The 18,722-nt window shown below is 38.6% G+C and overlaps 1 long non-coding RNA gene across 1 annotated transcript; it reads right to left on the bottom strand.

The window, feature by feature from the left end:
• Positions 1-2,139: 2,139 nt before the first annotated feature.
• On the bottom strand, positions 2,140-17,390 carry LOC132855555 (uncharacterized). Its single transcript, XR_009649347.1, has 4 exons — positions 17,231-17,390; positions 3,844-4,049; positions 3,335-3,467; positions 2,140-2,403 (listed from the first exon to the last, which is right to left on the bottom strand). It is a non-coding gene; the product is annotated as an uncharacterized LOC132855555 (long non-coding RNA).
• Between the last annotated feature and the right edge of the window lie 1,332 nt (positions 17,391-18,722).

Raw genomic sequence — 18,722 nt, 5'->3', positions numbered from 1 at the left:
GGCACCGTCAGTAACATTAGCATTCAATACACTGTAAAGCAGCTCATGGTCACCCCCAGATACATATCATAATTAAGCTTGACAACAACAAACACTAATGTTGACACCAGCAGGTTCATGCCCTCGCAGAGAGTCTCCAAAACCTAACACGTCCCATCCTTCAACCCCATAGAGTGCGATATGACATATTTCATCAAGCACAAAAGCTGTCTCTTTATATTAAGCTTAACAGTATTCCCTTTGTGGTGAATATTTTCTAAATTAGCTATTTGGACATGGCTTATTTAGATGCTATTTGTTTAAAATGGATTGTGGGTATAGGCCAAGGTTTATTCCTTCCCCTAAATTGACTCTTGTGCAAAAACTACTGGGTCTCATCTGCACTCATGCATGTTAAATAGGAGGTGGGTCCCACATCCTGCAAATTAGCAGGCCAATTTCCATCCAAAAGTTTATACAGCAGCAGGCTGAGCGGAACACAGAGGCCTAAAGTGTATGGTCATACCTGCTGTGCCTGCGCCAGAAGCTCCTCTCCCAATTCAAAACAGCAGCCTGAGTTATTATAGCTAGGGATTACCCAAATCTTTTTACCATGCTCTGTTAAGTTTGGCCCATTGCACTTCAGCTAGGGGTGGGTTCTGAGCACACTTGTTTATTTAATGCACACATTTGGCTGGTTGTAGTTTCAAGATTGTTTTCACACTGCAAACTGGAGCATGACAGGTGAGAATTTCACTAGCAAAGTAATCAAATGCCCAGTGAATTTCTGATGGTGTTCGATTAGGAAAGAGAAAACGAACAGACGTCAACTCAGTCATGGCGATTTAGAGTTCAAAGGATTTATTGGGTTAATCACGAATGACTCATTAAATGTTTTTCGCTAATGAGAAAAAAATAAGCTTGTGAGGCTCTTTGCCCAATAGGTTGCATTTCAAAGAACCTTGGCACAAAACTGCCAGCATGTGATAGAGTAAAATAAATGCATTTAAAGTTGTAATCATAAACATATGCACCACAGTCTGTTGTGTTATTTTGAAGCACACTAATCATCAGGAAAAGCAAATTTAGTTGTCCTGCCTGTTAAAATTCTGGAAAGACTTCACAGTTAATAATTCATAAGCACTTGCTAATCTCACTGTAGGAGTCTAATTAACGCATCATTAAAAGCATAATTCTGATAATTATAATTTCTCACGTTTTAAATGGGAGTGCCACGGAGCTGTGCAGAGAGAGGAAGGGTGTCTGTGCAGCCAATTTACCGAATGAACCAGATTTGACAAACAGGAATTGGGGGCTGTAGGAAAGATGATTGGTAAAATAACAGCTCACTTTGAGGGTAACACCCTTTGAAAATGCATTTATTTCTTTTTGTGATAACAGATACAAATCAGTCATTGATTTATGGAGGTCTGTAGGTTAAACCCTAATTTGTAACCTGATCATTTGATGTTAATCAGGAAGAGTAAAACACTGTGATATAGATTAGCCACCTAAAATGAGAATCAAATCCCAGCTGTGCCATGTGCTGTGCACAGATGGACGTCTATGGGGAATGGTATTGGCTATGTTCCCACTGTAGACCGACTGAAATCCAGTGGTCATATTCTCTCTCTTGGGAAGAGGTGGACTAATTTGTTAAGTATGGCAAACAGATAAGTAATTGTACCTATGTGTGTTGGGAACGTGGCCTTTGTCTTTAGGACTGGTGATACAGTCATGCGTTAAGGAGGGTGTGGGGGGTGCACTGGGTTGACAAAATTAAAAACGCACTTTTAAAACCATTCAGTTTAAATGCAGGTGATGAGTTTCTGATCAAAATTTGAGAACAGACATCTTCTATCTAACTTTTTTATTACGTGATTTTAACGATTTGATAATAACAATCCTCAGTAATGTAACATTAAAGCAAGCACAACTCAACATAATATTTCTGAAAAAACGTTTACATATATTTTTCTATATACATACACATATAAAAAGGGCAAATTTGACTCCAGTCAGTGTGATTACTAATCAAGTCTTTTCTACAGCTTTATACTATAAAATGATTTCAGTCTGAATAAGACTTAGTTACAATTATGCAAGTGTCCACGGAAGCAAGGGTAAAGTAGATATCATCAGATATACAGTAACCTGGTCTCAACATAATAAACATACTACAATCATCTCTTGCTAATTTGTAGATATTAGATTTATTTACAGGGTAATTCACATGTAATTGACAGCCTTTCAGTGTCTTCACTTATTTCATGACAAGGTTAGTTGGTGAACCCAGATGTTTCCATCATGGCAGCCGTCCAAATCAATTATTCCACTCTCAGCACAAATTCAATTCTCCGGCTCTCATCAGAGGTGTGAATAGGTAAACATCACTCTCTTCTGCTTTTCCCTCAAGATGGAGCACTGCATAAAATGAGACACAAAAGTGATGAGTGAGATGAGAGTGTTTGATTGGGATTGTGGTGTTGCTGGCCTCCCAAATGGCAAAATAAGGTTAAATACAGTGCAGATTTCCCTGGTGGAGCGCCAAGTGTTCACAAACACATCACAGATGCGCACCCCTGTTGACTCTTTCTGTAAGTGAACAGTTATGCTGTTGTGCTGCTGTTTGTTGGTTTAGTTTGGGTAGAAATAGAAGGACTTGAATATGTTTGTCCCTAGCACCTGGGGTGGGGTTCAGTACTGACAGGGATGCTTGTGATGTAGACCTAGAAGACTCTTTTGGAATAAAGACCCATTGTTTTTGCTTTCACACCTGGTTGTGTTCGGGAGGTGAGAGCTTTGTCACCTCAGGTGTGGAGAGGATGTCGACTTTCTTCGTATGTGTGCATGTGTGTGTGTGTGTGTGTGTTTGTGTATGACTTTCTTTCTCCTTTTAAGTTGACTCTAGCCACAAAAGACAAACTTCTAAATACAAAGAAAACTACTAACTACTATTTAAAATAAAGACTAAATTCCACTGCAGTTTTTTTTTGTGAAACACACTCCATGTCTTTAATAATGTATTTCTTTATATGGTGTGCTGTCTTGTTTTTTTTTTTTTTTCATTTTGTTATGTACTTTTGCACCTAAGTGTAAATAACAATACTTTCAAAACTGATATTTCTCTTAGCCATCATTAACTAGATAACAATCCCTTTCCCAGTTTAACTATAGCAGTAATAATCAATCATTTGCCCATAAAAGATCCTGATTTAACTGTCCTCAGCAGCTGACCCCACTTCCTCCACTACCACCCACAACACTCTGTCCACCAAGCATGAAGAGGACATTTAACACTGGCTAAAAGGATGCTTTCAGTGCCAGAGCGGTCTGAAGCAGTAAGGCTGAGTACCAGGGCTGCTGCTGACGCAGTGTAGGCTGGCTAAAGGCTCATCGCTGGCCGCCACTACAGATGGCAGGCGTTCACTCAGCCCTGGATCCGCAGTACAAGATGGCTGGATTGGCTCACATCTCCCAACCACCGTCTGCACACATTAAAGATAGCCAGCCACTCAGGACATCTAGGCATGCACAAAAAAAAACTGAACCATCTTAAAGACTCTCGATTACATATTTAACAGATTTACCAAACACAGCTTATGTCCAATCTTGAGTTAAATTGCACTTTTGATGGACAGTCTCCATTGACAATCATTTCAAAATTTAGGATGAGGTTTAAACTGGGTCTGGAAAGTCTCATCTTTGCAATAGAACTTAAATGTTCACTGTTCATGATTCTCCTCCTTCTACATTATCAACATGGTTGTCTTTTGTCAGTCATGGTTGAACTCTTAATATCAGTGGCCCAGATTCTGTGAGTGACAGGCAGAGCTGATGTCAGTGTGGGAGAGAGACTCTGACCTGAACAGAAGGAGGCTGGGGCTCGCAGCACTCCCAGCTGAGGTGCCTGCTGGTGCAGATGGACCGGGGCTGGGACTTGGGCTCCGTGTGGGAGAGAGATGAGCTGGGATCTGTACTGAGCTGGAGGGCCACTTCAATCCTTCAATCCTCCCTCGCCTCTTCAGATTCTTCTGGGGCTCAGAGTGAAGCACAAACCAACAAACCACCTACAATAAAAAACAAAACAAAAAAACATTAAAACATAAAGAATATGAAATGTGAAGGTGGGTGGTTTCATAAGTAAGATGAAAAGCGCTTATATAGACATACAGTATCTTTAAACATTTAGATAAGCATACATTGCTGGAACAGTTGTCTTAAAGTCACACAAAACACAAGAAGCAGGGTGGAGTACAACCCAAACAAGGTGCAATATATAGATTCTATGCCAGCAGAGGGAGCAAAAATGCACACCATGTACACTATAGACTCATCTTTAATATGAGGCCCACAAATGTTTTACATGTACATTTATTTACTCAAATGCTTGTATTCTTGCGTTGCACAGAATACAGCCTGTGTGTTTGTGCATAACAATCAGGGTCAAGACTTTAGAGATGTCCTGTGACTTTGGGCAGTGAGAAGGTCACCACTGCAGTGAAAAAGTGTTGTACACGACTTAGGTATAATAAATGAAATTGTCCAGTATAATACTGGAAGGCTCATCTAGAGGGTAATGTGTAAAAGTTGGTCAGTATTAGATATATTTCTATACTCTATCTGCTAGTTTGGCATTTTTTTTTCATTTGCTTGTTGTCTATTTACAGATATTTATTTATTTACTAAATATTTATTTATATCTGTGTGACTTGAGAGTAATCTTATTTTGACTCACATAATGTATTCTCAGCAGAATATAGATCATCTATATGATTTTGTCTATGATTTGTAAGGAAATGGTTGTTTTATACTATGGTAAAAATGACATTAACAAATGTGTTAATATAGTGCAAAAAATGATGATGCACAAATTTCATACAGAAAGAAAAGCAAAATGAGTGTTTAGCTGTGAGTGTGAATTGCCTTTCCATTTATATAACTTATTTAACTAATTTATTAAAAAGTAAAATAGTCTTATTTTAGTTCACATAATGTACTTGGAAAGGAATATAGATTTACATCTATATGATTTATATACAAATTGTAAGAAAATGGTTTAACCAAGTTAAAATGACAGAAAAATATATATTAGATGTATAGATAAATTATTGTATGTAGATAAATATTTTTAATTTTAATACAATCTATAATCTATTATCTATATCTATTATCATGCTTGTTAACCTGATGATGTGTTTATTAAAGATAAGTCAAATTGATGGGAATGTTTAATAATTCACAAGGGAAACACTGTGGAAAAATGTGTCCTGCAATGTTTTTCATCAAACTGAATTATTCCTATGACACAGTGATCTTTAAGAATTCTGTGATATCTCAGAGATTAATGATAATTCTCTGACATCACATTGTATTGTATTATTCAGTTACTTAAAAAAGATTTTTGAGTTGTAAATGACACAGTGATGCTTCTGTCATCATCATAAATGTTACAATAATACTTTAATATTTATATGTGCCACAGTCCTGAATTGATAAGATCTTCTTGAGCTTTGAGCATAAAAAGGAAAGCTAACAAAACTACTCTAGAAAAGCTTGAGATGAAATAAAACTTACCTTTCAAGCTGCTCATGACTAACATTAGCAGTAGATATTGTAACAATAGCTAATATATATTTTTTATGTTATATGGTAAAATAATACGACATTAAATACAAATATTTATACTGAAAGATAATATCCATACACTGTACCCCATCATTATTAAAACAAATATTTTAATATTAGTGATTTTCATAAGACTAGCTTTAGATGGTTACACAGTGAGGTAAATATTTTTACCTTTGATGAATTCATTTGGATTTGTACATTTGTCACAGTGCTAATTGCTGTAAGTTCCCTCTCTCACAGTGATCTATATCGGCCTGCTGGGTGCTTTTGTGGCCCTTGTATCTTGGAGAAAAGTCCTGACACGAGAACGTTGTTGTGGTGGATGATGCACAAATTTCAGACAGAAAGAAAAGCAAAATGAGCGTTTAGCTGTGAGTGTGAATTGCCTTTCGCACCAGACAGATTTTCTGATCCCATTATGGCTCCAGCTAGCGTTTTTAGTGCAAATTTCTCAGCGCTTGTGTAGATTGCACATGCTCCCGGTGCCTAATGAGGGAGCATTAGCCAAGGGAGAAGCAGTAATTAGACCAAGCGTCAGAGAGGAGGACAGATGGCATGCAAAGACAAGTCTTTTTCCTTCAGACTTATTGTCCCACTCCTTCAAGGGATGTCAAGACATACAGCTTTTATTCCAGCTCATCATACTTTTTATACACTAATTACAAAACAGTTTACTTTGTGAGGCTAAATGGGTTTGAAGTATTGCCTTAAATACAAATGGTTTGATATTAAGGAGTGACGAATGTATCATTAAATTGTTTCTGATCTCAGGTTAAGCAAGGCCAGATGCACACACTCACCTCAACAGTGCCATTAAATTAAAAGTGTGTTGTTTGATTTGAGAGGATTCCTTGAAGATCCTGGTTAAGGCTAGATTTTGGGTTGTAGTATCCAGCAATCTGAATATAGTAACTTCACTTAAAAAAATATAGCCACTGAAGTGTTTCCAAACATAGCTAATCTTTCTAATTTATAGTTCTCAGCTGAAGATATTGGCGAGAGCCTCCTGATTATGAAAAATAATTCATGCCTCTGTATTCACACAAAATGTGATAGTTAAGTTTTGACTGTACATAATTAGCTTGGGACTATGTCATAATGTAATGTGTTTTATTAGTGTATTGTTTATGGTAATTTATTGTTCATGTAGTCAAATATTGCAATGTGTTCTGCATTTGTCGGTGGCACATTTGAGTCTCTAATTAGGCTGTACAGAGTCGCGATGAAAATTATGGGAACTCGATGACAGCCCCATCAACATCTTGCTGTGGTTTCAGGCTAAGTTGCAGCATGTAAATGAGCCTCATATGACAAACACTAAAGTGATGTGCCCTATGTGTGTGTGTTTAGGGATTGGAACATGCATACACACACAACGTAATTACATGTAAGTGCAATGTACGTACCTACAAATATCCGAAGATGTGAAAATGCAACTGCTGATGGATTTCAGTTGGTGTCATGTTTGAAAGACCTATATCTTTTAACCGACAGCCAACATCACATTTCTCCACACAGCTGCACACCTGGTCTCTCTCTCTCTCTCTCTCTCTCTCTCTCTGATATTGCTGTGAACTCAAATTTGGAATGAAAAGGTGTTGCATGGGCACAGCAAAAACGAGGCACATTAAACATTGAGGCCCAATCTTGCACTGGAGTTGGGGCTCAGGGGATTCTTTGTGATTTTTCCATAGCTTCATAACACACCTCCTTCATTTCGCTCACTGGATAAACTGCCTGGATCATCACAATGGGTGCTTAAAGGGTCCTTGTTTCTCAAAGCAGGTTGGACAGCCTTGGCTTTTGTGGTGTTTTAATGTCACATTCCTGCCTAGCATTTTGTTTATTTTTTTTTCTTTATGCTGGTGCTGCCCCAGCCCTGTCTGCCTGTCTCACACACACCTGCAGTGCCCGAGGGGGAAGGCCATGGCCCAGACCTTGCACCCCCACATTCTGCTTCTCCTAACATGGAGGAAGTGAACACTTAGACTTGAACAGCTTAGCTGAAAGTCACAAAGTGTTGAGTTATTAGCCAACCAAAACAAAACTCTGTCACCTGGAGGAGGTGTATCTGCCTCCATCCAGGAAGGATTTGTGCATAGAGATTTTCCAATGCAGTCTACAAACAAGAATTGAAAGAAGGGAACATAGTTTTGACTCTTTGCCAAAGTGTTTGGTTCACACATTATGTTTCTGCATAAACAATTTTGAGGCTTAAGCAACCAATCCCACAAACACACCTCAGAGTGTACAATAACAAGAAGCTACACAATGTATTATAACCAAAAGCATGTTTTTGTGTGCTATGAGGTGCTTTATGTAAAAGTGTGTCTATGTATATGGGTGATCAGTAGCACCTGGGACAGCAGGGACCTTGGGGTGAGTACCAGCTTCCAGAGTGCTGTGTGGCAGCGCCTGCCTGGCTTTGGCACCTCAGCTGTCAGCCCATGCTGTTGATGACGCCAAGGTGCGGGGCGAGAGAGCCGATAATGAAGGTACCCATCTTGTTTTCACGACAGATTGTTTGCTCTGGGCCTTCCGAGGTGGCGGTGAGCTCCACGCAACTCCACGCCCCCTTCTGCCTTAGGGCTTGGCACCTCTGCCAGGAACAGGAAGGTATTTTTACCCTGCACGTATCCATCAAAGCTTCTGTCGAGATCCACCATGTTGAGTGCAAATGATAATATTTTGCCTGACGACTGACTCTATTTGGTGTGTTTGTGCGGTTGTGTTTTTTTCTTCCTCTCCACTTTAAATCATAAACAGTAAACAAGATAAAGTGAATAACAAACACGTTAACTTTCACCTGCTCTTTAATTCTTTACTTCTGGAAAAAAAATCCTTTTGTATGCAAATCACCCAAGGACATTTTAAAGGACAGATTTTATTTCCTGATTTTAAATTTTAGATTTAAGAAGTCATTATGCAATTCTGAAAAAAAAAAAAAGAACTCCACAGTGTTTTTCTGTCCTTCTCAAGAGCGGCAGAACTTGAGAGCCTGAATAGCCGAGACTGGTTCTCAGTAAGCCAAGACTACAAAAGGTTGCTTTGTGAAATCTGTCACAGACTGGCCCCTAATGAGTGTTCGGCAGCGATGAGAGACACCCACTTCCAGCTCACTAATTGCTTTATTAATGGCCTACCCGTTTTTGATATCGCCATCCGCTTAAGCACTAGTTGTCCTCCACACTTTCTGGCTCTACAAATCAAAGATACCTGACCCTATAGCCCTGTATTACAGGCTGGGAGCCTCGTAGGAGGCTGGGATGAAGGCAAGCAATGAGAGAGAGAGGGAAAAAAACTTTTGAGGCTTTCAACCCACTGATGAAGAGGATCATTTGAAGAAAACCATATGCACAGGCATCTGCTTCTCCTGACTCTTAGCTTACTGACAACTATCTCTAGAGTCTCTCGAAGTACACCAAACACTGTTTTTAAAAGGAAGGGCCATCTGTCTTCCACTCTTCCCTTGCGAGGGCTTTTCTTGGCATGCTGAGATGCCTTACCTCTTCCGCCGACACTCTGAAAGAAGTGTGTCTCCCTAGATAAGTCAGTGGCAAGCATTCATCCAACTCCCAAAAGAAGAGAGAGAGATGGGCTGTGTAATCATCGGAGGTTCTTATGTGTGTGAATCTGTTACAAGTGCTAAGAAGAGAAGAGCGGATCTCACACTACATGTCACACAAAGTGAACTGCCAACATATGACATAAAGTAAATATTTTCTTAGCCATAAATCCTGCGACCAATTAACTTCCAATCTGTTTTAACTTTGAAGCAAAAGTTCTAATGCAACCTTTTCAAAAAGATTTACACTTTTTCGTTCCCCAAACTGTTAGAAAACAGAGTATCACATGATGCTCTAGAAATTGAAATTGTAATTAATCAAATGTAATTCAACGTATTGGAAAAGACAATCATAATAGTTACATTATAATGCTTACATCATTTATAAGAAGCTTTGTATAATCATATAAATTGCTAGAAAATGTACTGGATATGAGCTATGCTGCTGGCCTGTTCTAATAGGCTGAATGTAACTGTATGCCAGCTCTACATTATTATAGATCCTTTTCAGGCTACTGTATTCCTTAACCATGATCGCCCAAGTAAAAGAGAAATGGCATTGATGCTGGAATGCATACACAGAGTGAAGAGGAAGTCATCAGCATGTGCTGGACTAATTACTGCTACTAATACAGTGAGGCCCTGCACCGCTATTCATAATGAGGCAGTTGTTTTGGGAACCTGGTCAGACAGAGATGCCTGCAGGTGTCCATTGTGCTTGCTCCACATGAGGGGTTTAGGAGTGGGAGGAGTGGCGGCTAGTTTGAAAACGGCAGCTCGAAAAGAACCGGCCTTGGATTAGCATGTTCCCAGCAGTATGGGGCTATTCTGAGGGTAACGTCATTAGATGGCATTAAAGCGATTCACTTTTTCCCCATTCTTCTGGAGATGTTCCACAGTGAGCCCAGGATTAGGGGGTAAAAAGCATCTTTAATTGACAGGAATGCATCATCTTTGATTTCCCCCTTAAAAATAATGTCCTCACTTGCTTTGAAATTGGATTGCACCCGATTAGTGATAGGTCATATTGTATAGGATCTAACTGTTAATGCATTTTCAAAGAAAGAAGAGGAAAACTTTTATGTGTTTCAGCTTGTTATAGTTACAGTGCTGAAATCAATATAAAATCTCTTAAACCTCCAAGTGTGCTTGGCAACAAGCGTGTTTGAATAACCAGACCAACGTCACTTTTGCAATTTTAAAGCATTAAAAAAAAAGATAGGCTCTAGTGCCTAATTGTGCATAATTACAAGTATATTGCCAGACTGAACATTAAAGTCCTTAAATTAAGACCTTAAAATCAGGCCTATTTTTGTCACAGCTCTTACTCGCCAGTTCCCTCCCTCATTTAACTTCTGCTATTCTCTGTGTAGCAGGAACCTGGAGCCCCAGCACTAATGCAGCCTTCCATCCCTCTAGAACCGTGGTGTAATTAAAGCATGATTAAGAGGCAGGACCTGATGAATGTGTTTCTAAATGCCCCATGCTGTGCCGTTGTCAAGCCCAGCGTGGTGGTTTTAATTGATTCGGGCTAATCAGCAAGTGGAATTAAAACAGTCACAGTTGTTTGGGAGAACAAGAGTGCAGAACTGGGCACCGGGACGGGACCAGGCAGCATAAGGCTTGAGCCTCGCTGGATCAGTTATCAGCCTTGCATAATTTGCATCATGAAGACTCACCATGTGTCCAGCAGGTTGGTAAGACAAACGCTAGCTGCTATTGTTCATTATTCCAGAGGAAATGCTTGATTTCTGGTTTCTGTTACTGCCATTTTATAATTCTTTTGCCATAAGCAGTGTGCATTTGCACCTGCTTCCTGAGCTGAAATATGACTAATGAAGCAGAAACATGATGAAATTAAATGATGCATATAAGTGCCAGTCTATGGCTATGAATCACACTGCAAAACAGTTTTATATTGACACATTATGCGTAATAAGTAGGAACAATTCTGCAGAGTTTTGGGGGCATATCTTCAGGCAGAAAACATTGAATCTATAGCTCAAATCTGACCGGTCAGGAGAGTCATTTGTTGTCACTTACCCTCCTGTTGAGGCTCCAAAATGGATGGCAGGGGGTCTTGCTGCTTAGGCCTCAGAGCCATGGAAGTCCTGTTTAGGTTTGTGACAGCAGTCTTCGGGAGCTGGACAGAAGCCAGATGACAATGGGATGGGCAAACGACATCAAAGTGCAACAGCCCACATAAGCTGTGGTTACTTAATGTAGGTGCGGTCATGCAGGGGTGCTGTTGTTGGAAAGCCTCGGTTTGTTGCAGTACCAAACACGTATTCGGTAGTTTCTGGTGTGGACGTTAGGACTTTTTTTCTCGATGTTGATGGAATAAAAGGATGGAGTTTGATTCCATGTAAGACTATAAATAAGTTCATAAATAGCCAAGCAGGGACATCTTGACTGAAAACAAAAACATTCAGCACTATTTCCATTCAACCTGTTGCTGTTGGAATCCCTTGGTAAAATCTATTAGGAGATTTATCTATTTACTAAAAGAAAAAAATGTTAGAACCCCCTATGATGTACACTGCATTAAGGTACAACAAAGACAGATGTTTTGGCTATGGACATTCTCATCTGTCATAGATAATACCAGCCTAATGAGGAAAATCAAGCTGGCTGTGCAGATGGTAGTCATGAGGCAGCTGTAACATACATTTGGACAGATGACATCTGCCTTTATGCTCTCCATTAGTATAATCACACAATTAAGCACCAGGAAACCGTTGTGGAGAAGCCCTGTGGTATTTGTACGTCAACAGATGAGTTGCGTGTAATAGCCTTAAAAAATAAAAAAATGAGTACAATCTAGGAACTGATAGACTGAGTATAAACTGTAGAAATAACTGATTGTTTGTTGTGTTTAATTAAACCAGGTTTTGTAAAATGCTAAATATTTTGCATCATTAAACATGTTCAGCCATTTAGACATCTCCCAAAAGCATGTTGAGTTACCAAGAGGAACAGGGCCTCTAACTGAATCATATCAAACAGGTATTCACCTATAAAAAGTTCCTTTAGAAGAAACAAAATATTGTCGACATTTTTAATTGTAACTTGACAACCTGAAGATGTATAAGGATAATTGTGGTTGAGAAATACAAATCACATTTATTTAGAAAAAGAACTGTGAATAAGTATTTCTGGAGTCAGTGATAGATTTTACACAACTGTACCTTGACAGACAGATGGACACACACACACACACACACATGCACACACGCACACAGACACACACACCTCTCCAGTAGGTCTGTTGTGCACAGTAACAGGCACACCTGGAGATGCTCTAGCGTTCCTTCTGTGAAGCCGGTATTATGCTAATTGTGACCCATGGGCACTGTGTGAAAGCTTGGTATAATTATCCGTGTAATTGTCTCGTATTTTGTAAAGTGCCAGATCGTTTAATTCCGGATTAACATTTCTCACCTCCAACAGCCGAAGGCTTTGCCTTAGCTCACCGCTGCTCCCCCGTGGGGAACTTGACATTATTCATATGCCACATTCTCTCTCTCACTCTGTCACCTCATCTATTTTTTGTTCTCTAAGAAAGGGGGTGAAACGCAAACCTTCCACCAGTCCTGCAGCTCAGAGATTGCTCTCCACATTCCCCGCCATCACACACCACAGTGTGCAACTCATGGGTTCACTGTGTTTGTAGAGGGGATGACAGACCGGCTTTCATTTATGTCAGTGTCAGTTTTCACATGCTTGATGCCTTAATCCCCTCTGTGTTTGCCCAGGACTGCTTGGGATGATTTCCTCAGCGTGCATTGAATGGGCCTGCGATCTGTAGCACATCCAGCTCGGTAACCACAAATTAACACTTTATGAAGCCTTTCTACTCATCACAGCTAGCTGTCTGTTACTAAGGTCAGATGAGGCTCTGATAGTAGCTCTGACAAATAACTAAAGCATGCTGCATGGTTATAGACTGTACATGCAATGGGCTTAAATATACCTCTAACATATGTGGATTACTAAAATTTCTCACTTGTTCCATACCCAGGATAGTAATACATGATTAATTTTTTGTTTTAGACATTAGTTATGTTTATTACATAACACTTATCGTGTACTAACTGCAAGTTGCTTGCCAACAGTATAAAGGCCCTAAAGGGCAACACTCCCTAAGCTTGTTTCCATTAATTCCATCATGTACTCCTGGGAATAAATAAGCATGCTTTGTTCAAAGACACAGCACATTCACTATATAGTGGAGTTCATACTGAAGTCAGAAAAAAAAATGGCACAAAATGTCCTGCACAATAATAAGCCTGTGCCAGATAAGGAAACAATCAAACCCAAACAAACATATATATAGTGTAGTGCAACATTATATGAACAATATAGTTGTTTAAAAAATGTTTTACTGGTTTGGAGTGTTTTACTTAACAGTATTGCATGTGTGAAACCTTTATAATCTTTACTGATACCAGTCATGTACATTAAAAATAACATATAACTCTTAATTTAATACATTTTATTTGATTAATTATTTGATTAATAAATGCGCAAATCTGGTGTACATAAATAGAGCTACAATAGTAAATACAGTTTTTAATGAAGAAGCAGTCAATTTTGTATTTCTGCACGTTTCTCATTAAAACCTTTTATTCTATAACAACAAACCTTTACTGTCTGCAAAGTTATATAATAACGTCACATTCAGACTCAGCGTTTTACTTTATGGTGATTGTATAATATGTTTAATTAAGATACATAGCTAACCTGTGTGTATTTTTCTGAATGTATATCCAATAAGGGAATGTCACTATCGTAGATTTGAGTTTCAGATGCCTGGAGAATGATATATTATTATTTACTACTTTATTTAGTAGATAAAAATATGAATAACTCAAACAATCATTTATCCTTAATTTCAGCAGAGATCAGTTTTAAATTTGGAGATCATATTAACTGTATTTTGACTCCTACACCATCCTGATAATGATAAGTGTGTATCCAAGTACAAAGGTAGTGCTGCTGAATGTTTAAAATGTTTAGCCAGTAGTGTTTAAATTATTTTGGGCTAATGCCAATTGCAAGATCATGACTATGTGGTGGAATGTGAACATACCTTTGCAAAGCAATGACAATTGTGTGTAGTGATAAATTACAAATCACTCAAATGAATTTATTATGTGCATATTAACAGATAAGTTGTGGATAATGAGGAAGGTGTGACTTTATTATTATTATTATTGGATACAGATCATATATTGAAGTAGGACCTCATTGAGCCCAAATCATCCATGCCACATTAGTATGTGTACATAACTTAAACAAGAAGAGCAGTGCAGGGAAACAGCGATTAAGCTAGCAGCAAGACAAAGGGAGACACAGGTGTTTCAGGTGACACTAATCTTACAGATGCTAAACCCTCCTGTCATTGAAGATCTTTTTTATTTCAACACATCCCAGTAAATAGTCTATGCACTGCTGATGTGAAGGTAAATAATACGAGTTTGAACGTGGTTTGACTGATCGGCATGCCACCTGAGGCGTTTGAAGAACAACTGAATTTACAGCACTCTTTCAGTGAGTCAGATCTCCCTGGCACATGGACGCTTCACGTTTCCCAGAACTCTATTGCAGCATTCCTCTATCAGTCATCTGGTGCTGCAATTTAGTGATTTAAGATCTCAACTGACATTTGATCTAGTCATTTCCGGGCCTGACAAACAGAAATGCTGTGTGTCCTTCAAATATTTGACATGATGACAAGCGTTGGCTGCCAAATTACAGACTGTAATATTTTTTAAATACAAAATGACTAATGGACGAATATCTTAAGTACACTTCAGACCTTGACAGGGCAACAGAGTTAATTTGAAGAGCAATATAACTAACATACTACCTTCAGAGGGTTGTTTGTACGTTGGCACAAAGTTTGCATTAATGTGCTTTTGTAATGACTGTAATTACAAGCACACAGGAACAAGCTTAACAGCAAGTCATTAATACCATATGGCAATCTCAGTTCATTAAATGATTCTTGAGTTGTGACATGTCAGAAGTTTGACAAAAAACATAATGGTTGATTTAAATCAACGGAAAAATGTGCTAGATTAAACAGTGAGCAATTAGAACTTGGGAACTGCATATGGTTCGTTTGTTTCTATAAAGTCAGTGTATCATTAATGTAAGAACTTCATCATTTATCAGAGTAATGGCATGACATACTTTTTTGTTTGTGTAAGAAACAGTTTACTGCTGAGGTAATAAACAAATATACCATTGTGATTTATTCAGTACTTTATTTTAACTTTTAACAGTTATAAACTTCTGCAGGTAGGAAAGTAGAACATTTTTGAGGAGCCTTTAAAAGCACCATAATTCGGTGGCAGATTGATTGTTTAAGGACTTTAGTTTACACTGGAATTAAGCCAACACCAAAGCTGCCAAATCAGCTATTATCTTTACATGGACTGTTTTTGTTTCTAACGTGCAGATAGCCCATACACTATACTTGGTTTTCAAAGCAGGTATGTTACAGGCCTCCTGGTGCAGACATTAACTGGTTCTCATATAAAACAACCTGTCAACCTAGACACAATAATAGTCGTGACAACACATTACACAAATGTTGAAACACCAGAAGTCCAACCACCTGTTTCTCTCCAGACTTAAAGCTCATTAAGCATTTGTGTTTGGAGTCATTATCTAGGCTAAATGTCAGTGATCATGATGAGGCAATTTCCACTTGTATTCTACATGTGACTAATAGAACAATTATAGTCATGTCAAAACCAGTTAGTGACTTGGACTAGCCTAGCTTTTGACATAAAATTACTAGAACAATACTTTATCTAATACTTTAATATTTTTTTTATTGTACTTTTACATACTTCGAAGTTCTATAATTATATTCTATATTCTTATTCTCTTCCATCACTGCAATTATTATTACAGATTGTTTCTTTACATCTGTATTTTTTATGTCACACTGTAAAGCATACAGCAGCCTATAAGATATATGAAAGTTGCTTGATGAAATTTATATATTCAGCCATCAAATTTTGGTAAGACTATGCCCATTGTAGCCTGAAATTCCTGTTCTTGGTGAGGTATGTGACCCAATGTGATCTGTCTTTGTAGGCCATCTGCCTCAAGTTTTGAAGTGCTGTGCAAGCCGAGATGCTTTTCTGCTCTTCACAGATGTACTGATTTGTTGTTTGAGTGAACGCAGCCTTCTTCTCTATTCAAACCAGTCTGACCTTTCTCCTTTGAGCTCTCACATCAAACATGGCATGTTTTTGCTGCTGGATGTTTTCTTTTTTTTTGCACCATACTTTGTAAAGTCTACAAAGTTTTACATTGAAAATCCCAGATGATCAGATTTTGAAACACTCAAATTTTCAAAATATTCAGCAGCCATGCTGCAGTTGATTCGATCACATTTTTCTCCAGTCTAATGTTTGAAGATGTATTCCTGAAACACTTATAGTTTGGCTTCATGAATGAGCAGGGGTACAAGTGTTCCTAATAAAGTGGGCTGGTGAGTGAATGTACTGTATATATAGTGGAAATAATCCCCAGAATTAGCACTAACAAATGTTATTGTCTATTATTTATATATTTCTTCCTTTGGGGTACATCAGTGCTGTATAGGTCTGAAGCCGAGGTGGGCAAACATCAGAGAAACATTATCTGATCCAGACCAACTTAGGAAGACACCTGTGGAATTCAGAATGATAAACCGCCACTTAAGACCCATAAAAAAGAAGATTTAGTACCATACCATGTCAATCCTGACAGCTGGAAGCATCGCTACTGGGTCCTTAGCCTTATAAAATACGAGTTACAAGGTAATGATGGTCACTCCTTAACTGTTTTCTACAACTATTTATGTAGAACAGATAGTAAGTTGCAGTAAAAACAGATCAACAGATGAAAATTCTCAGTGGACGTTGATCCCCTAGTGAGCCAAACAGTTATACTCATTCACACAGATTTGAGGGAATGGATGATACAAGTTGCCAGTTGTCACTGTGAGGCAGGGACATAAAGCTGTGTTGTCGAGTGCGGGATTTCAGTTACCTGCAGGTCCAGGTTGAAAGCCAGCTTATTTGACACCTAATGTGTTGACAGGTGTCAAGGCAGGGTGCCTCTCCTTTTGTCTAGAGCAGAGAAGTTGGAAGGAGGGGGAAGCTGCCCAGCCCCTGGGGTCTTCCTGTGGTGGCGTATGTTTCCAGTGAAGTCCCTCAAGGTAAGGAGCCCTTAAATAGATGCTTTAACTAGCCCAAACGACTCCCTGGTGTGCACAATTAAGTGTCTTAAACACCTTTGTGCACCTCTGTGTTTGTTTTCCTCTTTTGATATTGACGTGTTGTTTGTTTTTGGTCATACCTCCAATTTGATGTTTGTGCTTTGTGTCAATAAAATTAACAAAATGAAAAAAGAAATTAAATTACAGTAAACAAGAAACACAAATTTGCAACCTATTTTTGAAACCCATTTTTAGCAAATGTGTGATCAAATAAAATTTTTATCTGAATCATACTTTAATCAGAATTTTAATTAACATATTTTTACAAGAGCATACATACACATTTGGATACTTTAACTGCTGAAATAAATCCCTGTGCTCAGCAGGAAGAGGAGTTAAAGAAAGTGCTAACAGTTTGATGGATTTTGGCAGGAAGCTTTTGCTAAGGGTTTTTTTGGGGGGGCACACATGATCTTTATCGATAGCTGATTTCTAATGTGTTGTATTTCAGGGAGATGACATGAGTTGACAGGCTGAGAGAAACTGGCGAGTGGAAAGGAGAGGAGAGCTGGGCTGCAAGTGGAATTTGCTAATGTTTGGCACAATGGTGGAGTTGAGTCGTAACTCATTAACTGTCTTTTCTCACAAGGCCGCAGCATCATGAGCCACTCCAAGCCCAGTCCATGTGTGCCAAATTCACAGTAACATTCAGGATAAGAAAACATACTTGTATACATATACAGTACTGTACATATGAATGACAATGTGGAGCTCCTAGATCTTTTCAGTGTCATTCCTGGTTACATTAAACGCTGTAACCTGGTGTGTTCAGTGATAGACTCTGTATAGAGCTTAGGATGAAGATCCCATGTGGTAGTTTTATAAGTCACACAGAGTTCCTGATCCGTGTAATTAGTTTTCCTGTGGAGGATTTCAACACAGTATGCATAGACTCACACTCACCAGGGAAGGGATTTTAAAGCACCCCAGTGCCCTCGTACCCTGAAGGCTAAAACAGAGGTCTGAAGCTTTTAATATTTCATGAATATAAGTTGTTTAGTGAACACAAACAAGGTTATAATCTCAGAAACAAAAATGAAACAAGAACAATGGAATTCGCCTGAACATCAAATTTAGCTTTTGTTATAGCTTGCCAAAAGTGTTTCTGGAAGACTTTTCTAATAAGAGTGTATGTTGTTTTAGGACAAATTGCTGCAGGCAATACACCATTAACTAATGTCTTTCCTCCGCATGTTTTCACCTGTACAGAAACTATGCAAAAAATCCCATAGCTCACCATATCCCCCAGGCAACCGGAGGCAT

Source organism: Tachysurus vachellii, chromosome 13, assembly GCF_030014155.1.
Source record: "Tachysurus vachellii isolate PV-2020 chromosome 13, HZAU_Pvac_v1, whole genome shotgun sequence".
Lineage (NCBI taxonomy): Eukaryota > Metazoa > Chordata > Actinopteri > Siluriformes > Bagridae > Tachysurus > Tachysurus vachellii.
This window is presented reverse-complemented; position numbering and strand designations above follow the sequence as displayed.